This window comes from Bombina bombina, chromosome 3 (assembly GCF_027579735.1).
Source record: "Bombina bombina isolate aBomBom1 chromosome 3, aBomBom1.pri, whole genome shotgun sequence".
In the NCBI taxonomy this organism is placed as follows: domain Eukaryota; kingdom Metazoa; phylum Chordata; class Amphibia; order Anura; family Bombinatoridae; genus Bombina; species Bombina bombina.
The window spans coordinates 122,761,343-122,785,884 of record NC_069501.1 but is presented as its reverse complement, the minus strand read 5'-3'; the positions used below and the strand labels follow the sequence as shown (position 1 = coordinate 122,785,884).

The 24,542-nt window shown below is 37.0% G+C and overlaps 1 long non-coding RNA gene across 1 annotated transcript in view; it reads left to right on the top strand.

Annotated features, from left to right (window-relative positions):
- Positions 1–24,542, top strand: part of LOC128652969 (uncharacterized) — a 150,070-nt gene that overhangs the window by 109,416 nt on the left and 16,112 nt on the right. Inside the window, exon 3 of the long non-coding RNA XR_008401325.1 lies at positions 5,094–5,280. This is a non-coding gene — a long non-coding RNA (uncharacterized LOC128652969). The remainder of the gene's footprint in view (positions 1–5,093; positions 5,281–24,542) is intronic.

Genomic DNA, 24,542 nt, shown 5'->3' with positions numbered 1-24,542 from the left:
CATACAACTGTAGATATACCTTGTAGTTTAAAGGCACAGTAAACAATAAAAATATTATTCTTTAAAAAAGATAATCACTTTATTTACCATTCCCCAGTTTTGCATAACCAACACTGTTATATTAATAGACTTTTTACCTCTATAACTACCTTGTAGCTTCTGCTTCCTTATCTCAGATCTTTTGACAGACTTGCATTTCAGGCAATTAGTGATGACTTTTAAATAGCTCCACTGGGGTGAGCACAATGTTATCTATATGGCACACATGAACAAACAGTACATTTTATTAGCTATTCACAGTCAGACTATGACATAAGAGGTGGACTGCAGAGTCTTAGAGGTCAGCCTATAATCCTACCTAGGTTTAGCCTTTAACAAAAAAATACCAAGAGAAAAAAGCAAATTTGATGGTAAAAAGTAAATTGGAAAGTTGTTTAAAATAACATGCCCTATGTGAATCATAACATTTTAATTTGGACTTTACGGTCCCTTTAATGTCCCTTTCACCCTTTAAGGACCAGGGCTGTTTAACACTTTTGTGGTGTTTGTGTTTAGCTGTAATTTTCCTCTCTCTCATTTACTGTTCCCATACAAATTATATATATATATTTTTTTCCCAGGACAAGAAGGGCTTTCTTTACATACCATTATTTGTATCATGTCATATAATATTTTTTTTTTACTTGAAAAATCTTTTATTCATCTACAATTGCTAATGAAAAAAACTACTAAATAGATTCAAAATTTTGTCCTGAGTTTAAAAACACCCAAGGCTAGAGTCTTGCATTAGCCTTAAAAAGCAGCGTTGAGGGGTCCCAACGCTGCTTTTTAATGCCCGCTGGTATTACGAGTCAGGCAGGAAAGGGTCTACCGCTCACTTTTTTTCTGCGATATTAGCATACCGCAAATCCCCTTACGTCAATTGCGATCCTATCTTTTTAATGGGATTTGCCTAACGCCGGCATTACGATCGCCTGAAAAAGTCAACAGTAGACCCTCTCCTGTCCAGACTCCTACCGCATTTAAAAGTCAGTAGTTAAGAGTTTAATGGGCTAACGCCGGAACATAAAACTCTTAACTAAAGTGCTAAAAAGTACACTAACACCCATAAACTACCTATTAACCCCTAAACCGAGGCCCCCCCACATCGGAAACACTTAACTAAAATGTTTAACCCCTAATCTGCCGACCGGACATCACTGCCACTTTAATAAATATATTAACCCCTAAACCGCCACACTCCCGCCTCGCAAACACTAGTTAAATTTTATTAACCCCTAATCTGCCGTCCATAACATCGCCGACACCTACCTACATTTATTAACCCCTAATCTGCCGACCCTAACGTCGCCGCTACTATATTAAATTTATTAACCCCTAAACCTAAGTCTAACCCTAAGTCTAACCCCCCCTAATTTAAATATAATTTAAATTAAACAAAATAAATTTAACATAATTAAATAAATTAAGGCTGATTGGATTGTATTTTTTTTACAGGTGAAAGAGCTGATTACTTTGGGGCAATGTCCCGCAAAAGACCCTTTAAAGGGCTATTTGTAATTTAGTATAGGGTAGGGAATTTTATTATTTTGGGGGGCTTTTTTATTTTATTAGGGGGATTAGATTAGGGGTAATTAGTTTAATATTTTTTCTTTTTCTGTAATTTAGTGTTTTTTTTCCCCGTAATTTAGTTTATTTAATTTAATTGTTATTAATTGTAGGTAGTTTAGGTAATTAGTTTAATTATAGTTTAGTGTTAGGTGTAATTGTAACTTAGGCTAGGGTTTATTTTACAGGTAATTTTGTACTTATTTTAGCTAGGTAGTGATTAAATAGTTAATAACTATTTAATAACTATTCTACCTAGTTAAAATAAATACAAAGTTGCCTGTAAAATAAATATAAATCCTAAGCTAGCTACAATGTAACTATTAGTTATATTGTAGCTAGCTTAGGGTTTATTTTATCGGTAAGTATTTAGTTTTAATTATGTTTAATTTATTTAATTATGTTAAATTTAATTTGTTTAATTTAAATTATATTTAAGTTAGGGTGGGGTTAGACTTAGAGTTAGACTTAGGTTTAGGGGTTAATAAATGTATTATAGTGGCAGAGACGTTGGCGGCGATAGATTAAGGGTTAATAAATTTAATATAGTTGCAGCAACATGGGGGGGCAGATTAGGGGTTAATACATATAATGTAGGTGTCGGCGATGTTGGGGGCAGTAGATTAGGGGTTCATAAGTGTAAGATTAGGGGTGTTTAGACTCGGGGTTCATGTTAGGGTGTTAGGTGCAGACATAACTTTTATTTTCCCATAGGAAACAATGGGGCTGCATTAGGAGCTGAACGCTGCTTTTTTGCAGGTGTTAGGTTTTTTTTCAGCCAGCTCAGCCCCATTGTTTCCTATGGGGAAATCGTGCACGAGCACGTTTTGCCAGCTTACAGCTACCGTAAGCAACGTTGGTATTGATGTGAGATGTGGAGCTAAATTTTGCTCAACGCTCACTTTTCTGAGGCTAACACCGGCTTGCAGAAAACTCGTAATACCAGCGTTGGCTTAAGTGAGCAGTAAGAAAAAAAAGGCTCTTTAGCAACGCACAGCCTTACTGAAAAAAACTCGTAATCTAGCCGCCTGTGTTTACATTTTTTACATTTACTTTTTTCCTTTTTTTGCAAGTTATAGGGCTATAAGTACAAGTAGGACATTGCTGTTTCAAAATATATATTTTAAAAATGTGTCAATAGTGACATTGTAACACTGTCACAAACATAATAATTGTCTGTTACTATCTGTCTCACATGCCTGGCAGATAGTAATAGCGGTATTTTCAGGACCGTCATCAGTCCTCAAGGGGTTAAATGCATATACTTCAATTCACACATTTTAGTTTATTTTGCAAACACTCTGTGATTAACTGCCTAAATGTAATAATGATAGAGACTAAGTTTACTTACTTGATTTAAGACATATCTTTTAAAGACTTCTTTATTCTCTAAGCTTTAAGCTATTAAAATATTATTGACAGTAAAGCACTTTCAGGTAGATTACAAGTTATGAGCGCTAATGGGAATTTAACGAACGCAACAAAAGTTGCATTACAAGTTTTGAAACAGCTGGCTTGTGCATGCGATATGGTTGCGTTGAGCTCCATACCGCTCAAAATACAAGAGCTGTTTTGACTTATTCGTGCACGCTTTCCCCATAGACATCAATGGGAAAAGGTGTCAGAAAAAGACCTGTGATCGCGGAATGAAAAGCTCCGTAACGCAGCCCCATTGATGTCTATGGGGAAAACAAATATATGTTTAAACCTAACACCCTAACATAAACCCTAAGTCTAAACACCCCTAATCTGCTGCCCCAACATAGCCGACACCTACTTAATGTTATTAACCCCTAATCTGCTGCTCCCGATATCTCCGCCACCTAAATAAAGCTATTGACCCCTATTCTGCCGCTCCCGAAATCACTGCCACTATATTAAAGTTATTAACCCCTATTCACCTGCTCCCCAACATCGCCCACACTATAATAAATCTATTAACCCCTATTCCACTGCTCCCCGACATCACCACCACTAAATAAAGTTATTAACCCCTAAACCTCTGGCCTCCCACATCACTACCACTAAATAAACCTATTAACCCCTAAACTGCCAGCCCCTCACATCACAACAACCTAAATTAAACTATTAACCCTTAAACCTAACCCTAACGTAACCCTAACACCCCCTAACTTTAACATAATTAAAATAGAGCTAAATTAAAGTTACAATTATTAACTAAATAATACCTATTTAAAAATAAATACAAACTTACCTGTGAAATAAAACCTAAGATAGCTACAATAAAATTAATAGTTATATTGTAGCTAGCTTAGGTTTTATTTTTATTTCACAGGTAAGTTTGTATTTATTTTAACTAGGTAGACTAGTTAGTAAATAGTTATTAACTAGTTAAAATAAATAAGAACTTACCTTTAAAATAAAACCTAAGCTGCCTTACACTAAAAACTAACATCACAAAAAAAAACCACTAAAATGAAAAAAAAACACTAAAATTGCAAACAATAAAAAAACTACCATTACAAAAAATAACAAACAAAATTACCCAAAACAATAAAAATTATTCCTATTCCTACTCTAATACCCTGTTTAAAAAAAAAAAACACCCCAAACTAAAAAAACCTAATCTATAATAAACTACCAAGGGCCCTTAAAAGGGCCTTTTGTCAGCTCTTAAATGGGCCTTTTGTTGGGCATTGCCTTAAAGGACCAGTAAACACAGCAGATTTGCATAATCAACAAATGCAAGATAACAAGACAATACAATAGCATTTACTCTGAATTTCAAGTAGATTCTTTTCTAACACATTTCAAAGTTATGTATATTTCCACTCCCCCTGTACCATGTGATAGCAATCAGCCAATCACAAATGCATATACGTATAGTCTGAGTTCTTGCACATGCTCAGTAGGAGCTGGTGACTCAAAAAAAGTGTAAATATAAAAAACTGTGCCCATTTTTTTTAATGGAAGTAAATTGGAAAGTTGTTTAAAATTACATGCTGTATCTGAATCATGAAAATGTAATAAAACCTGAGTGTCCCTTTAAAGGTAACAGCTCTTTTGCTACAAAACAAAACAAACACGCTCTAACAGTATATAACCCCCCACCCCCCAAACACACAAAATAAAAATAAAGTAAAACCTAATCTACCCATTGCTTAAAAGGGCATTCAACTCTTTTTACTGCCGTTAAAAGGGCATTCAGCTCTTTTATGAAATGCCTAACCCCTAATCTAAAAATAAAAACCCACCCTAAAACGAAATAACATTACACAAAAAAACGAATTATCAAAAATAATAAAAATGATTCCTATTCTAATACCCATTTAAAAAAAAAAACAACCCCAAAATAAAAAACCTAATCTAGAATAAACTACCAATAGCCCTTAAAAGGGCCTTTTGTAGGGCATTACCCTAAGTTAAGCAGCTCTTTTACAAAAAGCACAAACCCTAAACTAAAAAAAAAACACCCAAAAAAACCTTAAAAAATCCTAACACTAATCCCGACAATCTATTTACAGTTGCTGAAGTCCCGCTTGAAGGATCTTCATCCCGACGGCTCCATCTTCATCCAGACGGCTCCATCTTCATCCAGGCGGCATCTTCTATTTTCATCCCGGCGGCGCGGAGCGGGTCCATCCTGAAGACATCCGGCACAGAGCATCCTCTTCATACGGTCGCCGTCGTATACTGAATCTTCAGTGCAAGGTATGCGATTCAAAATGGTGTCCCTTGCATTCCTATTGGCTGATTTGATTTTGGAATTCAAATCACCCAATAGGATGAGAGCTACTGAAATCCTATTGGCTGTTCAAATCAGCCAATAGGATTAAAGCTACTGAAATTTTATTGGCTATTAGATTAGGTGTAATAAGATATTTTTGTAATAAGATATTTTTGTAATAAGATATTTTTGTAATAAGATATTTTGTAATTTTTAGAGTTGTGTTAGGATTTTTGTAATGTGTATTTTAGTTTTATTTAATTGGTAGTTAGTTTAATTTTAGTTTAATAGTTATATTAGTTTAATTGTTAGTTTAAACTTAGTTTTTTTAATTTGACAGGTAAGTTTTAATTTAATTTAAGATAGGGAAATTTTAATATAAAGTTGGGGGGGGGGGCGTTGGGTTTAGGGCTTACTAGTTTAAATTAGTTTATTGTGATGTGGGGGGATTTTGGTTTAGGGGTTAATAGGTTTATTTAGTTTATTTTGTTGTGGGGAGTTTCGGTTTAGAGGTTAATAGGGTTATTATAGTGGCGGCGGAATTAGGGGTTAATAACTTTAGTATAGTGGGGGCGATGTAGGCGGCTGGCAGATTAGGGGTTAATATTATTTAAATTGTGTTTAAATAGTGTTTGTGATGCGGGAGGGTGGCGGTTTAGGGGGTTAATTTAGTTATGAGTTTTATGTAACAGTTTTGTAGCGTAAAACTCATAACTACTGCTTTTAAATTGCAAAATGGATCTTGTCGGTATAGGCTGTAATGCAAGCTTTTTAGCCTCACCGCAAAACTCGTAATAGCAGCGCTATGGAAGTCTTATAAAACTGACCTTGCGTTACAGGCTAAAAATCTTGCTGTACAGCTATACCAACAAGACTTGTAATGGCTACAGCACTGTTTTATCTCTGAAATTACATTTTTTCAGCGTTAAAACACGAACGCAAAACTTGTAATCTAGGTGTTTGGCAGTAACTAAAAAGCATCTTTCATATCAAGATTCATTAACTTCAAGAGATATTCATTGATGCTGTCATTAATATCAATTACAGTGTAGAATAAGAGTGAAAACAGACAAGTATAAACAAAAAATAATACTGAATTATTCTAGGCAGCAAGACTGCAACATTATAAAACTGACATGAGGAATGTGCAACAATATGGTGTGAACAGAACTGAATCGGTTCTTCTATTCATCTGAGCCTATAAATAATAGAAAGTATATCTATGTGGGTAAATGTCATTTAAATACATTTGGTAATCTGTATTTTTAATCACCACTCCTTTTTTCTAAGGACTACTAAGCCTATACTATTCATTATGCACAGAATGCCCGAGGTATTGACTTGTAACTCACTAATGAAGTTCAAAGGGCTAAATTGTTAAACTGCTATTACTTTCAGTAATCTGTCAGATCATACTGAGACATCCATCTAATGAAATCTTAGTATTTGCAAAATACAAGATCCGAGTGAATATATTTTTAAATTAGACAAATGTTCCCCTTTATATTCTTTCTACTGTTTTAACACTTATATACAATTAATATCTATATTATTTGAATATTGTTTAAATGTTACCAGGAAAGCAAACATTTGTTTGTATATGACATTTATTTATAATGAACAAATCTGATGAGTTTTTAATGTATATTTGCCTTTCCTTAGTTAAAGGGATATAAACCCAACATATTTCTTTCATGGTTTAGATAGAGCAGGGTTGAAAAACCTTGGCTCTCCAGATGTTTCAGAACTACATTTCCCATGGTGCTCAACTGGACTTCAGAATGCCTAAACATCATGGGTAATGTAGTTCTGAAACATCCCCATCCCTGATATAGAGCATGCACATTTAAACAACTTTCTAAGTTACTGCTATTATCAGTTTGTCTTTGCTCTCTTGGAATCTTTTGTTGAAAAGCAGGGACATATGCATATATATGTCAGCAGTTTTATAAGAATGTTATCCATTTGCAAGAGCACTAGATGGCAGCACTATTTTCTGCCATGGAGTGCCCCAGATATATATATATATATATATATATATATATATATATATATATATATATATATATATATACTGTATATATGTGTGTATGTGTGTATGTGTGCATATATATACTGTATATATGTGTGTATGTGTGTATGTGTGCATATATATACTGTATATATGTGTGTATGTGTGTATGTGTGCATATATATACTGTATATATGTGTGTATGTGTGTATGTGTGCATATATATACTGTATATATGTGTGTATGTGTGTATGTGTGCATATATATACTGTATATATGTGTGTATGTGTGTATGTGTGCATATATATACTGTATATATGTGTGTATGTGTGTATGTGTGCATATATATACTGTATATATGTGTGTGTGTGTGTATGTGTGCATATATATACTGTATATATGTGTGTATGTGTGTATGTGTGCATATATATACTGTATATATGTGTGTATGTGTGTATGTGTGCATATATATACTGTATATATGTGTGTATGTGTGTATGTGTGCATATATATACTGTATATATGTGTGTATGTGTGTATGTGTGCATATATATACTGTATATATGTGTGTATGTGTGTATGTGTGCATATATATATACTGTATATATGTGTGTATGTGTGTATGTGTGCATATATATACTGTATATATGTGTGTATGTGTGTATGTGTGCATATATATACTGTATATATGTGTGTGTGTGTGTATGTGTGCATATATATATATATACTGTATATATGTGTGTATGTGTGTATGTGTGCATATATATACTGTATATATGTGTGTATGTGTGTATGTGTGCATATATATATACTGTATATATGTGTGTATGTGTGTATGTGTGCATATATATACTGTATATATGTGTGTATGTGTGCATATATATACTGTATATATGTGTGTATGTGTGTATGTGTGCATATATATACTGTATATATGTGTGTGTGTGTGTATGTGTGCATATATATACTGTATATATGTGTGTATGTGTGTATGTGTGCATATATATACTGTATATATGTGTGTATGTGTGTATGTGTGCATATATTTACTGTATATATGTGTGTATGTGTGTATGTGTGCATATATATACTGTATATATGTGTGTATGTGTGTATGTGTGCATATATATACTGTATATATGTGTGTATGTGTGTATGTGTGCATATATATACTGTATATATGTGTGTATGTGTGTATGTGTGCATATATATACTGTATATATGTGTGTGTGTGTGTATGTGTGCATATATATACTGTATATATGTGTGTATGTGTGTATGTGTGCATATATATATACTGTATATATGTGTGTATGTGTGTATGTGTGTATGTGTGCATATATATACTGTATATATGTGTGTATGTGTGTATGTGTGCATATATATACTGTATATATGTGTGTGTGTGTGTATGTGTGCATATATATACTGTATATATGTGTGTATGTGTGTATGTGTGCATATATATACTGTATATATGTGTGTATGTGTGTAAGGTGTTGCATATATATACTGTATATATGTGTGTATGTGTGTATGTGTGCATATATATACTGTATATATGTGTGTATGTGTGTATGTGTGCATATATATACTGTATATATGTGTGTATGTGTGTATGTGTGCATATATATACTGTATATATGTGTGTATGTGTGTATGTGTGCATATATATACTGTATATATGTGGTGTATGTGTGTATGTGTGCATATATATACTGTATATATGTGTGTATGTGTGTATGTGTGCATATATATACTGTATATATGTGTTGTATGTGTGTATGTGTGCATATATATACTGTATATATGTGTGTATTGTGTATGTGTTGCATATATATACTGTATATATGTGTGTATGTGTGTATGTGTGCATATATATACTGTATATATGTGTGTATGTGTGTATGTGTGCATATATATACTGTATATATGTGTGTATGTGTGTATGTGTGCATATATATACTGTATATATGTGTGTATGTGTGTATGTGTGCATATATATATATATTTTTTTTTTTAAAAGCAATGCCATTTATGATGCTTTGACAAAAACACTAAACACATGCACAGATCTTAACCCCTTAATGACCGGACCATTTTTCAATTTTCTTACCCTTAATGACAATGGCTATTTTTACATTTCTGCAGTGTTTGCGTTTAGCTGTAATTTTCCTCTTACTCGTTTACTGTACCCACACATATTATATACCGTTTTTTTCTCGCAATTAAATAGACTTTCTAAAGATACCATTATTTTCATCATATCTTATAATTTACTAAAAAAAAAAAATGATAACATATGAGGAAAAAATGGAAAAAAAACACTTTTTCTAACTTTGACCCCCAAAATCTTTTACTCATCTACAACCACCAAAAAACACCCATGCTAAATAGTTTATAAATTTTGTCCTGAGTTTAGAAATACCCAATGTTTACATGTTCTATGCTTTTTTTTGCAATTTATGGGGCAATAAATACAAGTAGCACTTTGCTATTTCCAAACCACTTTTTTTCAAAATTAGCGCTAGTTACTTTGGAACCCTGATATCTGTCAGGAATATCTGAATATCCCTTGACATGTATATATTTTGTTTTAGAAGACATCCCAAAGAATTGATCTAGGCCCATTTTGGTATATTTCATGCCACCATTTCACCGCCAAATGCGATTAAAAAAAAAAAAAAGTTCACTTTTTCACAAATTTTGTCACAAACTTTAGGTTTCCCACTGAAATTATTTACAAACAGCTTCTGCAATTATGGCACAAATGGTTGAAAATGCTTCTCTGGGATCCCCTTTTTCATAAATAACAGACTTATATGGCTTTGTGGTTGCTTTTTGGTAATTAGAAGGCCGCTAAATGCCGCTGCGCACCACAACATGTTTTATGCCCAGGAGTGAAGGGGTTAATTAGGGAGCTTGTAGGGAGCTTGTAGGGTTAATTTTAGCTTTAGTGTAGTGTAGTAGACAACCCCAAGTATTGATCTAGGCCCATTTTGGTATATTTTATGCCACCATTTCACCGCCAAATGCGAGCAAATAAAAAAAAAAACTTTACATTTTTCACAATTTTAGGTTTCTCACTGAAATTATTTACAAACAGCTTGTGCAATTATGGCAGAAATTGTTGTAAAAGCTTCTCTGGGATCCCCTTTGTTCAGAAATAGCAGATTTATATGGCTTTGGCATTGCTTTTTGGTAATTAGAAGGCCGCTAAATGCTGCTGCGCACAACACGTGAATTATGCCCAGCAGTGAAGGGGTTAAATTAGGTAGCTTGTAGGGAGCTTGCAGGGTTAATTTTAGAGATCAGCCTCCCACCTGACACATCCCACCCCCTGATCCCTCCCAAATAGCTCTCTTCCCTCCCCTACCCCACAATTGTTACCGCCATCTTAAGTACTGGCAGAAAGTCTGCCAGTACTAAATAAAAGAGTTTTTTTTTTTTTTTAAATAAAAATTATAAAATATTTTAGTTGTGATGGACCCCTGCCTTAGCACCAACCTCCCTGATCCCCCCCCTCCAGCTCTCTAACCCTCTCCCCTACCTAATTACCGCCATCTTGGGTACTGGCAGCTGTCTGCCAGTACCCAGTTTGGCCCACAAACCAAACTTATTTTAATTGTATTTATAACTGTTATTTGTGTTTATTTATTTCTGTAGTGTAGCAGCCCCCCCCACAATACCCCCACCCCTCACAGATCCTTATAAATATAAAAAAAAAAATAACTTTTTTTCCCCTTATTTTTTCATTGGTGTCAGTGTGGCTAATGTGCGCATGTGCACGTGCACGTGCACGCGCGCCCATGTGCACGCGCGCCCACGTGCACACGCATCGTGCACGCGCACGCACACGCTCCCTCCTCCCACCGGTCAGAGGCACCATCGGCACCATCACTACCGGTGCAGAGAGGGCCACAGAGTGGCTCTCTCTGCATCGGAGTCTTGTAAAGGGGTATTGCAGGATGCCTCCATATCGAGGCATCACTGCAATACCCTCAGAGCTGCTGGAAGTGATTGTGATCACTTCCAGCACTCTGTTAGACAACTGACGTACCAGATACGTCCATTGTCATTAACTGATTGTTAATGCATGATGTACCTGGTACGTCAGTTGTCATTAAGGGGTTAAAGGGACATGAACGCCAATTTTTTTCTTTCGGGATTTAGAAAGAGCATGTCATTTTAAACAACTTTCTAATTTACTTATATTATCTAATTTGCTTCATTCTCTTGATATCACTTGCTGAAAAGCATATCTAGATATGCTCAGTAGGTGCTGATTGGTTGCTGCACCTAGAGGCCTTGTGTGATTGGCAAATTAGATAATAGAAGTAAATTGGAAAGTTGTTTAAAATTACATGCCCTATCTGAATCATGAAAGTTTAATTTTGACTAGACTGTCCCTTTAAACAAATATTACAAATAAGCAAAAAAAGAACAATGTGCATATACAAACAAATTATTGAAATAAGTTAAACATTGAAGTTCCCCATTTAGAAATAATTACATTACATACATATATCAATACATTTTTGTAAATTTCCATTAAATAAAAAATATTTTTATTTAATTTAATTTGTTAATGAATTCAGTGTCTCTTTGTTTTTGTTTCTCCCTAGAGGCAATCACAGGTAAGTAGCGCAGGCATTAAAATTTAATTTTATAGTAAGTCAGGTTACCACAGCAACTAACTTGTTATGGCATGATTTCCAAGAAATTCATTGTCATATAGAACGTTAACTTACACCTTCACGAAAAAAGAGCAACTGCACACAATGTGCAAAATATTTAAATGGAAACATTGTACTAATATGGAGCCGTAAACTAGTTTTAGATGTCAGCAACTTCGTTAGATTACAACTCCATTTTTTGAACGACTCAATGGAAACAAGCCCTTAGTATTTGGATTGCATAATTGGGAGATTAATGACCAAAATAACTATTTTGTGTCGTTTTTGGGAAGTAATAAGTTTGAGGTTATGGGATAGTATTAAGAATGAGCTTTATTTCAGAATTCACATTCAGCATTTTTCAGAAGCGGCATTTGTTTATTTTCAACACTGGATATATTAAAGTTAAAGTACAATATTCAAAGATCTGTGCAAGATCTATGCAGGAAAGAAAAGAACCAAATGCTTCTGCCTGCATCCATATTCGGGATTCCTTTATTAATTTCAAATTTAAAAAACAATGCCCCTGCCTAGTGACATTTAAACTAGAAAAAATACACTGAGAATACTGTCAGAGGTTTTTGACAAGATTGTGATCAATCCCCTTTGTGTTTAGTTAATTTTCATACATATATACTGTATATATATATATATATATATATATATATATATATATATATATATATATAATCCATCTTAATGTTTGTTTATAGTGTGTTACTAATGAAGCTACTTATCTATAATAAAACTAGTGGTGCTGCACCAACAATGCAATTAAATTCCACACTGTGAGATGTCACCTTAGCAAATGAAACCTGAATCTCAAGCATGACAAGAATAGGATATGACACAGCTCAATATTTAGCAGGATGTTCTGTGTTATGATTCATAATCTATCTGCAGGAATAATTCATAATCTGTCTGCAGGAATCATAAAAGTAAGACAACATTAGCCACAAAGTGTATGATAATTGGCTACTTGCACATGACCATCTTTATATGGATGACTATGACTCCAAAACATGTATAGATGTAAAGTGCTATATTACAATAGGAACAAATAATATATACTGGCTTTGGGAAATTCTCCCAACACAAATTTGGTGTTGGTTTGTATTTATTTGTCAACATTTTGCAAACCTTCTCAAATACATACATGGCAGCTCCTTTTGTAGAGCAATGATACAAATGTATCTCTATACATAGATATAAGATTAAAGAGACAGTCTAGTCAATATATATATATAATCTATACACTTTGGTTAATGAAAGCAATTTAAATCCAATGAAGGGTTGAATGGTTGCTTGAGAATCATCTTCTGTCACAGAGTCTCACCCACTTAAAGGGTCAGTAAACAGAAAATAATGTTATATAATTATGCACATAGTGCAGAATTATATAACATTATATTAGTGCTAGAGTTATATAACCTAATATTGCCTGCAAAGTTTTATTAAAAAATAGTGTTTTCCAGACCCACTCTCTGTGCTCTTCTGAGCGGGTCTGTTTTTTTACACAGAGCGCATCTGGCCAGCTGTCTTGTCACAGCCCAGCCCGACCGCGCCATTACACTCGAGTGCAGCTCGCTCCTGCTCTGTCTGACAGTGGGAGCAAACTGCACTGAGTGTAATGTCGTGGTCGGGCTGGGCTGTGACTAGACAGCTGGCCAGATGCGCTCTGTGTAAAAAAACAGACCCGCTCAGAAGAGCACAGAGAGTGGGTCTGGAAAACACTATTTTTTAATAAAACTTTGGAGGCAATATTAGGTTATATAACTCTAGCACTAATATAATGTTATATAATTCTGCACTATGTGCATAATTATATAACATTATTTTCTATGTTTACTCTCCCTTTAAGGTGCAATAGTCCTATTTCTGTTGAGGGGAGCTAAATAACCCCAGAACAAGCCACACAGAAATGTAAGCACCATATGTTACACACATTGCGGGGGGGGGGGGGGTGATCACACAGCAGGACTGCTGACAGGCTTGTATTTAGTATATTGTAGGAAGTGTTAATGCCCATTACTAGAGGATCTCACTATCCCTCTAACCAGACTATGCTCCAGCTCCTCCCATCAGCAGCAGCAGTATTTACTGATGCATTTCTGTTCTGTGTCCAGAGGAAACTTAGTTCCTCCTGCAAAAATAGTGCAGGAACTCCGTTCCCACGTGTTCCCATGTGACATGACCCCTGGTGCCATATAGATAACATTGTGCTCCCGTGGAGTTATTTATAAGTCAGCACTGATTGGCTAAAATGCATGTCTTTCAAAAGAACTGAAATAAGGGGCAGACTGCAGAGGCTTAGGATACAAGGGTAATCATCAAGAGTTAAAAAGTGTCAGATAGATTACGAGTTTGGCGTTATGGGTGAAAAAACAGCGTTATGCTTCATAATGCTGCTTTTTCCCTAATGCCGCTATTACAAGTCTTGTAGTATAGGTGTTACCGCACACCTTTTTGGCCATCACGCAACGTCAGTACCGCACTTTTTAAAAAGTCCTTTTTTATGAGAACTCCCATAGCGCCGGTATTACAGTTTGCCTGGGAGGCCAAAAAAGCGAGCGGTACACCTATACTGACAAGATCCGTACCGCCATCAAAGTCAGTAGTTATGAGTGTTTACGTTACAAAGCTGTAGCATAAAACTCATAGACTAAAATGTTAAAAAGTACTCTAACACCCATAAAACTACCTATTAACTCCTAAACCGAGGCCCTCCCGCATCGCAAACACCTAAAATAAAAATATTAACCCCAAATCTGCCGCTTTGGACATCGCCGCCACTAATATAAAGATTAACCTCTATTCCGCCACTCCCATTATCGTCGCAACTATAATAAACCTATTAACTCCTAATCTGCCGTCCGCCCACACCATCACTATAATAAACCTATTAACCACTAAACGCAAGCCCCCACAATGAAATATACTATAATACATTATTAACTCCTAAACCTCTGACCTCCACATCACTAACTCTATATAAATACATTAACCCCTAAACCTAACCCTAACCCAAACGTAAGCCTAAGGTCTAACCCTAACCCTAACACACCCCCTAACATAAATATAATTAAAATAAAGCTAAATAAACCTGCCTTACACTAAAAACTAACATTACAATAAAATAAAGTAAATTCAATTATTTTAAATACAATTTTCTAAATTACAAAAAAAACCCACTAAATTACAAAAATTAAAACACAAAATTAAAAATCTAATAGCCCTATCAAAATAAAAAGCCCCCCCCAAATAAAAAAACCATAGCCTACACTAAACTGCCAATGGCCCTCAAAAGGGCCTTTTGTGTGGCATTGCTCCCCAAAAAATCAGCTCTTTTACCTGTAAAAAAAAAATGCAAACACCCCCAACAGTAAAACCCACACCCAACCAACCCCCCCAATAAAAACCTATCTAATTAAACCTAAGTTAGACCATTGCCCTGAAAAGGGCATTTGGATGGGGTGTTAGAAAAGTAAATTGCGCTATATTCTGATCTATGTTGTGATAGACTATAAGGGTGATATAAGGGTGATAATCTTACAGGTTCTATACAAATATATATAAAGACACAGATAAAATCAGATCAGTTCTACTGGAAGTTATATATATGTAGTATATGAAACATGTACCTAGTATTAATACATAATAGAATACCTTTGAAGCAGGCTAGGATTAAGGCAGACGCCGAAACCAGGTCAGCCTTTTTGTCAACTGTTTTTCAATTTGTCTTTTTTTGTCTCTTACCCTGGGGTAACTTTAACCCTTTGACTTAATAAAGTTTAATTTTTAAATCACTTTCTGGTGCTCCTGACACCCTTTTTTTCTTGGATATTTGCAAATATTGGTCATAGTGAGCACAAAGAGTGAGTTTTACTTTTTCATGTACCTCTGCTGCGGAGGTAAAATTTCCATACCATTCTGCTTGGGCAGTTCTTCAGCACCAAGAGGCACCTGCCAGCCATTTGCTAGTCAGGTGGAGGAAGAAAAAGTACAAGTGGAGAAACCATCTCTACGGGCACACCACATCAAGGAGAGAGCAAGAGGACTGCACCTAGCAACAGGAGAGTGGTGAGTCACTTTGGATTATAAAGTACTGTATCAGTTATATTTTGAGTGAAGGTTCCTCAATTTTGAACAACAGGGGTTTGTTGTGGGGGTCAACTTCCCCTTATTTGTTTCAAGTGGCAAATTGCTATAGCGTTCAACGCAGTGTGTGGACAAGTGACTGTGTTTCTATATTAAAAGTGCATTGTGCATACATCCAACTCTATTTTGGTTCCCCCATTACTCTGACTGTACCTTTTAAGTACCCAGAGAATTGATTAGTATCAAATTCTAACAAACTTAGGATACAATAAGCTATAAGGGTCTCCGTTAGACTCACAGTACCTCTGGATTTATTGTCCCATACATTTGGATAGGATAGCCTTGGAATATATGACTCAAATGAGTGTCCAAATGCTTCAAAGTCTTTATAAAAAATAGAACCTTGATTCCTTTTCAAACTCTAATGTATATCGCTTTGATTAATGGACAGTTAGAATGCCTTTCTGTGCTGCTTTAGTCCAGCTTGGTGATTCCCAACCTTGGCTCCGTTAGTGGTTACATGAAATAGAAAAAAGAAAAAGCGCACAAGGCAAAACTCAAGTGAAAGATTTTATTATAAAAGTTTGCACACGCAGATGCTATTGCACTTACTAGAAATATATGAATAAAAAGCCTTCAGAGTTTTAGCGTTCAGTTGTTAGAACTACCCATCACTCACTATAGGCTGAGAAGGACTGCCTCTTACTTGCTGCATCATGAGTGTCTAACAGGGTTTTCCAGATACCACTGTGAGCATGCTTGGTGGCATTGTCTATAAAAGGGGCATTTAAGTCTTTTGCATTGCCCAAACCCTAAGCTAAAAAAACCCCCACAGAAATAAAAAACCCTTAAAAAACCTAACACTTACCCCGACGATCCACTTACAGTTATCGAAGTCCGGACATCCATCCTCATCCAGCCAGTGAAAGTCCTCATCCAAGCAGCAAGAAGTCTTCATCCAGGATGCCTCTTCGATCTTCATCCATCCGGCGAAGGTTCTCATCCATATTATTATAAGGGATTAAAGTGAGGGGATGTGGGGTTAGAAAAAAAAACAGCACTTTCAAGTGCCTTTACATTGAAGTCTATGGGGGACTGTGTTTTTTACTATAAATATATATATATATATATAAATATATATATAATATATATATATAATATATATATGGTTTATATGCATATATATTTATGTGTTAATATGTGTATATACACATATAAACACATACATATATATGTAAATATTCATAGATAATTTTAAATTTTGCTGCCCAATGCTGCATCGGACTTACCCCCTGCACTGCGCTAGGTTCTTTGCTGTGTCTCACGGCTTTCAGAATGAGGCTCCCATTGGAAGCGCGCTCGCGTGAGCACAAAGCTTCCATGCAATGGTGAAACACAAGGTTGCATGCACATTGCACTTAACTTACAATACCAGCGTACATTTGCGTACTCTCGTAATATGAGTGGAGTGCAAATATCGCACTCGCAAAAGTGCACTCCTAATCTAGGCCCAAAATGTTTTCTATGTACATTGTTTGTAATGCAGTGCTTAATTGTTGATATGTATTGTAAGACACACCTGGTGTAGGGGCATATCCTCAAAATGTGTAGTGTGGAGTCTGGAGGGACATAGTGCAAGACTTGTCTTCATTTAAAAATGGTATATGTTTTTATGGTAAATTTCGACTAAGGTGACCAGATTACCAAGACCCAAATCAAGACACCTCATAAATGTTGAGGTGTTGTTAAAAAAAAAAAAAAAAAAGTTATTTATTTAAATGCATACAGGTATGGGAATATAGTTTACCTAAAAGCTAATATAAATCTGTTGTAATCTTTACTTTAAGGGACAGTCTTCTTTTAAAATTGTTATTGTTTAAAAAGGAAACATAATCCCTTTATTACCCTTTATGGCTGAGTTAAGAACTGGAGTTACAAACTGGAGGGGGAAACTGCAGACCCCACTAACAGGTAAACCTTACTAACTATACACCTGCACAATGCTCTCTATGGCCTAGATTTGGAGTTTGGCGGTAGCCGTGAAAACGAGCGTTAGAAGGGCTCCTACGCTGGGTTTTAGGCTACCGCCGGTATTTGGAGTCACTCAAAATAGGGTCTAATGCTCACTTTCCAGCCGCGACTTTTCCATACCGCAGATCCCCTTACGTAAATTGCGTATCCTATCTTTTCAATGGGATTTTTATAACTCCGGTAGGTTTAGAAGTCGTTTCTGAAGTGAGCGTTAGGACATCTAACGACGAAAACTCCAGCCGCAGGAAAAAAGTCAGTAGTTAAGAGCTTTCTGGGCTAACGCCGGTTTATAAAAGCTCTTAGACTACTGTGCTCTAAAGTACACTAACACCCATAAACTACCTATGTACCCCTAAACCGAGGGTCCCCCCACATCGCGACACTCTGAATTTTTTTTTTTAACCCATAATCTGCCCGGACCGCCACCTACGTTATACTTATGTACCCCTAATCTGCTGCCCCCTAACACCGCCGACCCCTGTGATTATATTTATTAACCCCTAATCTGCCCCCCTCAACGTCGCCTCCACCTGCCTACACTTATTAACCCCTAATTCTGCCGACCGCAAAGCGCCGCCACCTACGTTATCCTTATGTACCCCTAATCTGCTGCCCCTAACACCGCCGACCCCTATATTAGTATTTATTAACCCCTAATCTGCCCCCTCAACGTCGCCTCCACCTGCCTACACTTAGTTAACCCTAATCTGGCCGACCGGACCTGAGCGCTACTATAAATAAAGTTATTAACCCCTAATCCGCCTCACTAACCCTATCATAAAAGTTATTAACCCCTAATCTGCCCTCCCTAACATCGCCGACACCTAACTTCAATTATTAAACCCCTAATCTGCCGGACCGAATCTCGCCGCTATTCTAATAAATGTATTAACCCCTAAAGCTAAGTCTAACCCTAATACTAACACCCCCCTAAGTTAAATATAATTAAATCTAACGAAATTAATTAACTCTTATTAAATAAAATTATTCCTATTTAAAGCTAAATACTTACCTGTAAAATAAATCCTAATATAGCTACAATATAAATTATAATTATATTATAGCTATTTTTAGGATTTATATTTATTTTACAGGTAACTTGTATTTATTTTAACCAGGTACAATAGCTATTAAATAGTTTAAGAACTATTTAATAGCTAAAATAGTTAAAATAATTACAAATTTACCTGTAAAAGAAATCCTAACCTAAGTTAAAAATAAACCTAACACTAGAACTAACAATAAATTAATTAAATAAAACTACCTACAATTACCTACAATTAACCTAACACTACACTATCATAAATTAATTAAATACAATTGCTACAAAATAAATACAATAAATAAACTAGCTAAAGTACAAAAAAATAAAAAAGAACTAAGTTAAAAAAAATAAAAAATATATAGACAACATAAGAAAAATATTACAACAATTTTAAACTAATTACACCTACTCTAAGCCCCCCTAAAAAAATAAACAAAGCCCCCCCAAAATAAAAAAATGCCCTACCCTATTCTAAATTACTAAAGTTCAAAGCTCTTTTACCTTACCAGCCCTGAACAGGGGCCCTTTGCGGGGCATGCCCCAAGAAATACAGCTCTTTTGCCTGTAAAAAAAAAACATACAATACCCAAGCCCCCCAACATACAACCCCACCACCCACATACCCCTAATCTAACCCAAACCCCCCTTAATAAAACCTTACACTAAGCCCCTGAAGATCAACCTACCTTGTCTTCACCATACCAGGTTCACCGATCGAGCCAGAAGAGCTCCTCCGATGTCCTGATCCAAGCCAAGCGGGGGGCTGAAGAGGTCCATGATCCGCTGAAGTCTTCATCCAAGCGGGGCAGAAGAGGTCTTCCATCCGATTGAAGTCTTCATCCAAGCGGCATCCATCCGGAGCGAAGCGGCAGCATCCTGAAGACCTCCACCGCGGAACATCCATCCTGGCCGACGACTGAACGATGAATGACGGTTCCTTTAAATGACATAATCCAAGATGGCGTCCCTCGAATTCCGATTGGCTGATAGGATTCTATCAGCCAATCGGAATTAAGGTAGGAATATTCTGATTAGCTGATGGAATCAGCCAATCAGAATCAAGTTCAATCCGATTGGCTGATCCGATCAGCCAATCAGATTGAGCTCGCATTCTATTGGCTGTTCCGATCAGCCAATAGAATGCAAGCTCAATCTGATTGGCTGATCGGATCAGCCAATCGGATTGAACTTGATTCTGATTGGCTGATTCCATCAGCCAATCAGAATATTCCTACCTTAATTCCGATTGGCTGATAGAATCCTATCAGCCAATCGGAATTCGAGGGACGCCATCTTGGATGACGTCATTTAAAGGAACCGTCATTCGTCGTTCAGTCGTCGGCCAGGATGGATGTTCCGCGGTGGAGGTTTTCAGGATGCTGCCGCTTCGCTCCGGATAGATGCCGCTTGGATGAAGACTTCAATCGGATGGAAGACCTCTTCTGCCCCGCTTGGATGAAGACTTCAGCCGGATCATGGACCTCTTCAGCCCCCCGCTTGGGCTTGGATCAGGACATTGGAGGAGCTCTTCTGGACCGATCGGTGAACCTGGTATGGTGAAGACAAGGTAGGATGATCTTCAGGGGCTTAGTGTTAGGTTTATTTAAGGGGGGTTTGGGTTAGATTAGGGGTATGTGGGTGGTGGGTTGTAATGTTGGGGGGCTTGGGTATTGTATGTTTTTTTTACAGGCAAAAGAGCTGTATTTCTTGGGTCATGCCCCGCAAAGGGCCCTGTTCAGGGCTGGTAAGGTAAAAGAGCTTTGAACTTTAGTAATTTAGAATAGGGTAGGGCATTTTTTTATTTTGGGGGGCTTTGTTATTTTATTAGGGGGCTTAGAGTAGGTGTAATTAGTTTAAAATTGTTGTAATATTTTTCTTATGTTTGTAAATATTTTTTTATTTTTTGTAACTTAGTTCTTTTTTATTTTTTGTACTTTAGCTAGTTTATTTAATTGTATTTATTTGTAGCAATTGTATTTAATTAATTTATTGATAGTGTAGTGTTAGGTTAATTGTAGGTAATTGTAGGTAGTTTATTTAATTAATTTATTGATAGTCTAGTGTTAGGTTTATTTGTAACTTAGGTTAGGATTTCTTTTACATGTAAATTTGTAATTATTTTAACTATTTTAGCTATTAAATAGTTCTTAACTATTTAATAGCTATTGTACCTGGTTAAAATAAATACAAAGTTACCTGTAAAATAAATATAAATCCTAAAATAGCTATAATATAATTATAATTTATATTGTAGCTATATTAGGATTTATTTTACAGGTAAGTATTTAGCTTTAAATAGGAATAATTTATTTAATAAGAGTTAATTAATTTCGTTAGATTTAAATTATATTTAATTTAGGGGGGTGTTAGTGTTAGGGTTAGACTTAGCTTTAGGGGTTAATACATTTATTAGAATAGCGGTGAGCTCCAGTCGGCAGATTAGGGGTTAATGTTTGAAGTTAGGTGTCGGCGATGTTAGGGAGGGCAGATTAGGGGTTAATACTATTTATGATAGGGTTAGTGAGGCGGATTAGGGGTTAATAACTTTATTATAGTAGCGCTCAGGTCCGGTCGGCAGATTAGGGGTTAATAAGTGTAGGCAGGTGGAGGCGACGTTGTGGGGGGCAGATTAGGGGTTAATACTATTTATGATAGGGTTAGTGAGGCGGATTAGGGGTTAATAACTTTATTATAGTAGCGCTCAGGTCCGCTCGGCAGATTAGGGGTTAATAAGTGTAGGCAGGTGGAGGCGACGTTGTGGGGGGCAGATTAGGGGTTAATAAATATAATATAGGGGTCGGCGATGTTAGGGCAGCAGATTAGGGGTACATAGGGATAATGTAAATAGCGGCGGTTTACTGAGCGGCAGATTAGGGGTTAATAATAATATGCAGGGGTCAGCGATAGCGGGGGGCGGCAGATTAGGGGTTAATAAGTGTAAGGTTAGGGGTGTTTAGACTCGGGGTACATGTTAGAGTGTTAAGTGCAGACGTAGGAAGGGTTACCGCATAGCAAACAATGGGGCTGCGTTAGGAGCTGAACGCGGCTTTTTTGCAGGTGTTTGGTTTTTTTTCAGCTCAAACAGCCCCATTGTTTCCTATGGGGGAATCGTGCACGAGCACGTTTTTGAGGCTGGCCGCTTCCGTAAGCAACTCTGGTATCGAGAGTTGAAGCTGCGTTAAAAATGCTCTACGCTCCTTTTTTGGAGCCTAACGCAGCCTTTATGTGGACTCTCAATACCAGAGTTATTTTTATGGTGCGGCCAGAAAAAAGCCGGCGTTAGTTTTTCGGGTCGTTACCGACAAAACTCCAAATCTAGGCCTATGTCTTTTCTGCCCTTTCTGTCTGCCATTTTCCTAAAACTCACTGCATGCCCTTATAACAACAATAATCCCCACATTATCCTTATCTCTCCCTCCTTTTCCTCATTGTCTATGGTGTCCTCTCATGAACTACTCTGCCTCCTTAGAAATACTTCTCCATTTAACTATAGATCTGTCTCTAATCATACATGCTCCTACAAGTCTCACTCTCACCTTCTGTCACTCACACTCTTACTACTGCTTGCTGCTGGTAACATCTCTCCTAACCCTGGCCATGCAGCAATCACCACACTTTTAAACTCACACTCAGTCTCTCACAATACAAACTCCAGGTCACGCAATCCTAACAATCTCATCTCCATTAACCCACAGCGCTTATCCCCTCTTTTCTTGTGCCCTCTAGAATGCTCATTCTGTCTGTAACAAACTTACAACTGTTCACTACCTGTTTGTTTCTAATGCTTTCAATCTTTTAGCAATTACTGAATACTGGCAATCTTCTTCTGACACTGTTTCCATTTCTGCTCTCATGCATGGCGGGCTCAATTGTAGCCACACACCTAGGCCAGGTGACAGACATGGTGGCGTTGTTGGAATCTTACTCTCCCCCGCCTGCTCCTATCAGCACCTGTATCAGCACCTGTATCCTCATCATCTTTCTCCTTCTCCTCCTTTGAAGTCCACTGCATCCTCCTGTTCTCCACCCTCTCACCAGTTATCTATCGCCCTCCTGGACCATCCTCCCAATTCCTTGACAACTTTGCTGCCTGGCTTTCTCACTTTCTCTCTACAAATACACCTGCTCTAATCCAAGGGGACTTCAACATCCCCATTGATAACCCATCTGCCCCTGCTGCCTCTAAACTTCTCTCACTCACAAACTCCTTTTGTCTCTCACAATCCACCCTATTCCCTACTCACCGTTACGGACACTCTATTAATCTGGTATTCACCTACCTCTGCTCCCTTTCTGATGTCACCTGTCGCCCATTTCCCATCTCAGACCACCATCTGCTCACCTATAATCTCAATGCACATGCTAAACCTATTTCTCCCCCTTGCCCCCGCACCTGTAGAAATCTGCACACTGTGGATGCTCTCCAACTTTCCAATTTTATTAAAAAACACCTCCCCCACACTTCCATGGTAACCTGCCCTGCCCCTGCTACAAATCACTATAATAATACTCCTCTGCACTCGACACCCTTGCTCCTCCACAAATACAGAAAACCCCACGTCATCAGCTCCAGCCCTGGCACTCTCAGCAAACATGCTACCTTCACTTAGCCAAGCAAAACTACTCTTCTCTTATATCTTCTCACTCCTCAAACCCTAAATGTCTCTTCTCCATTTTCAACACTCTCCTCTTTCCACCGGCACACCACCTTTATCTGCCTTTAGTACTCAAGACTTGGCAGACTACTTTTTCAACAAAACACTTACCATCCGAAGTAACATCCCACCACAAGACTGCAACCTTCCGTCTCTGCCCCCGGTCACCCCCTCCACCACTCTCAGTACCTTTCCCCCAACCACTAAGTTCCCTAATGTCTTCTTGGGCTCCGTGACATTGCCCTCTCCTGGATCCAGGCCCTCTACTCTTCTCTATCTATACTTCCTCACTGGGTAAACTTATCAGTAGCAATGGCTTCAACTATCACCTCTATGCTGATGATACTCAGATCTACCTATCCACCCCTGCACTCTCTCCTTCTGTCCTTTCCTACATCAGCGACTGCTTATCTGGCATTTCTTCCTGGATGACCTCTCACCACTTAAAAATCAACATGTACAAGACTGAGCTTCTTCTAATCCCCCCATCTAATTATACTCCAGTTTCTTACTTTACTATCACTGTTGGCGACACCACTATCTCCCCATCAACCCAAGTCTGCTGCCTAGGAGTTACACTTGACTCCAATCTGTCCTTCATACCCCACATCCAATTGCATCCTTCATCCTGTCGCAACCACCTATGCAATATCTCCTTTTCTGAGTGCTGAAACTACTAAACAGCTAATCCATCTGCTTGTAATTTCCTAGCTTGACTAATTTAATAACC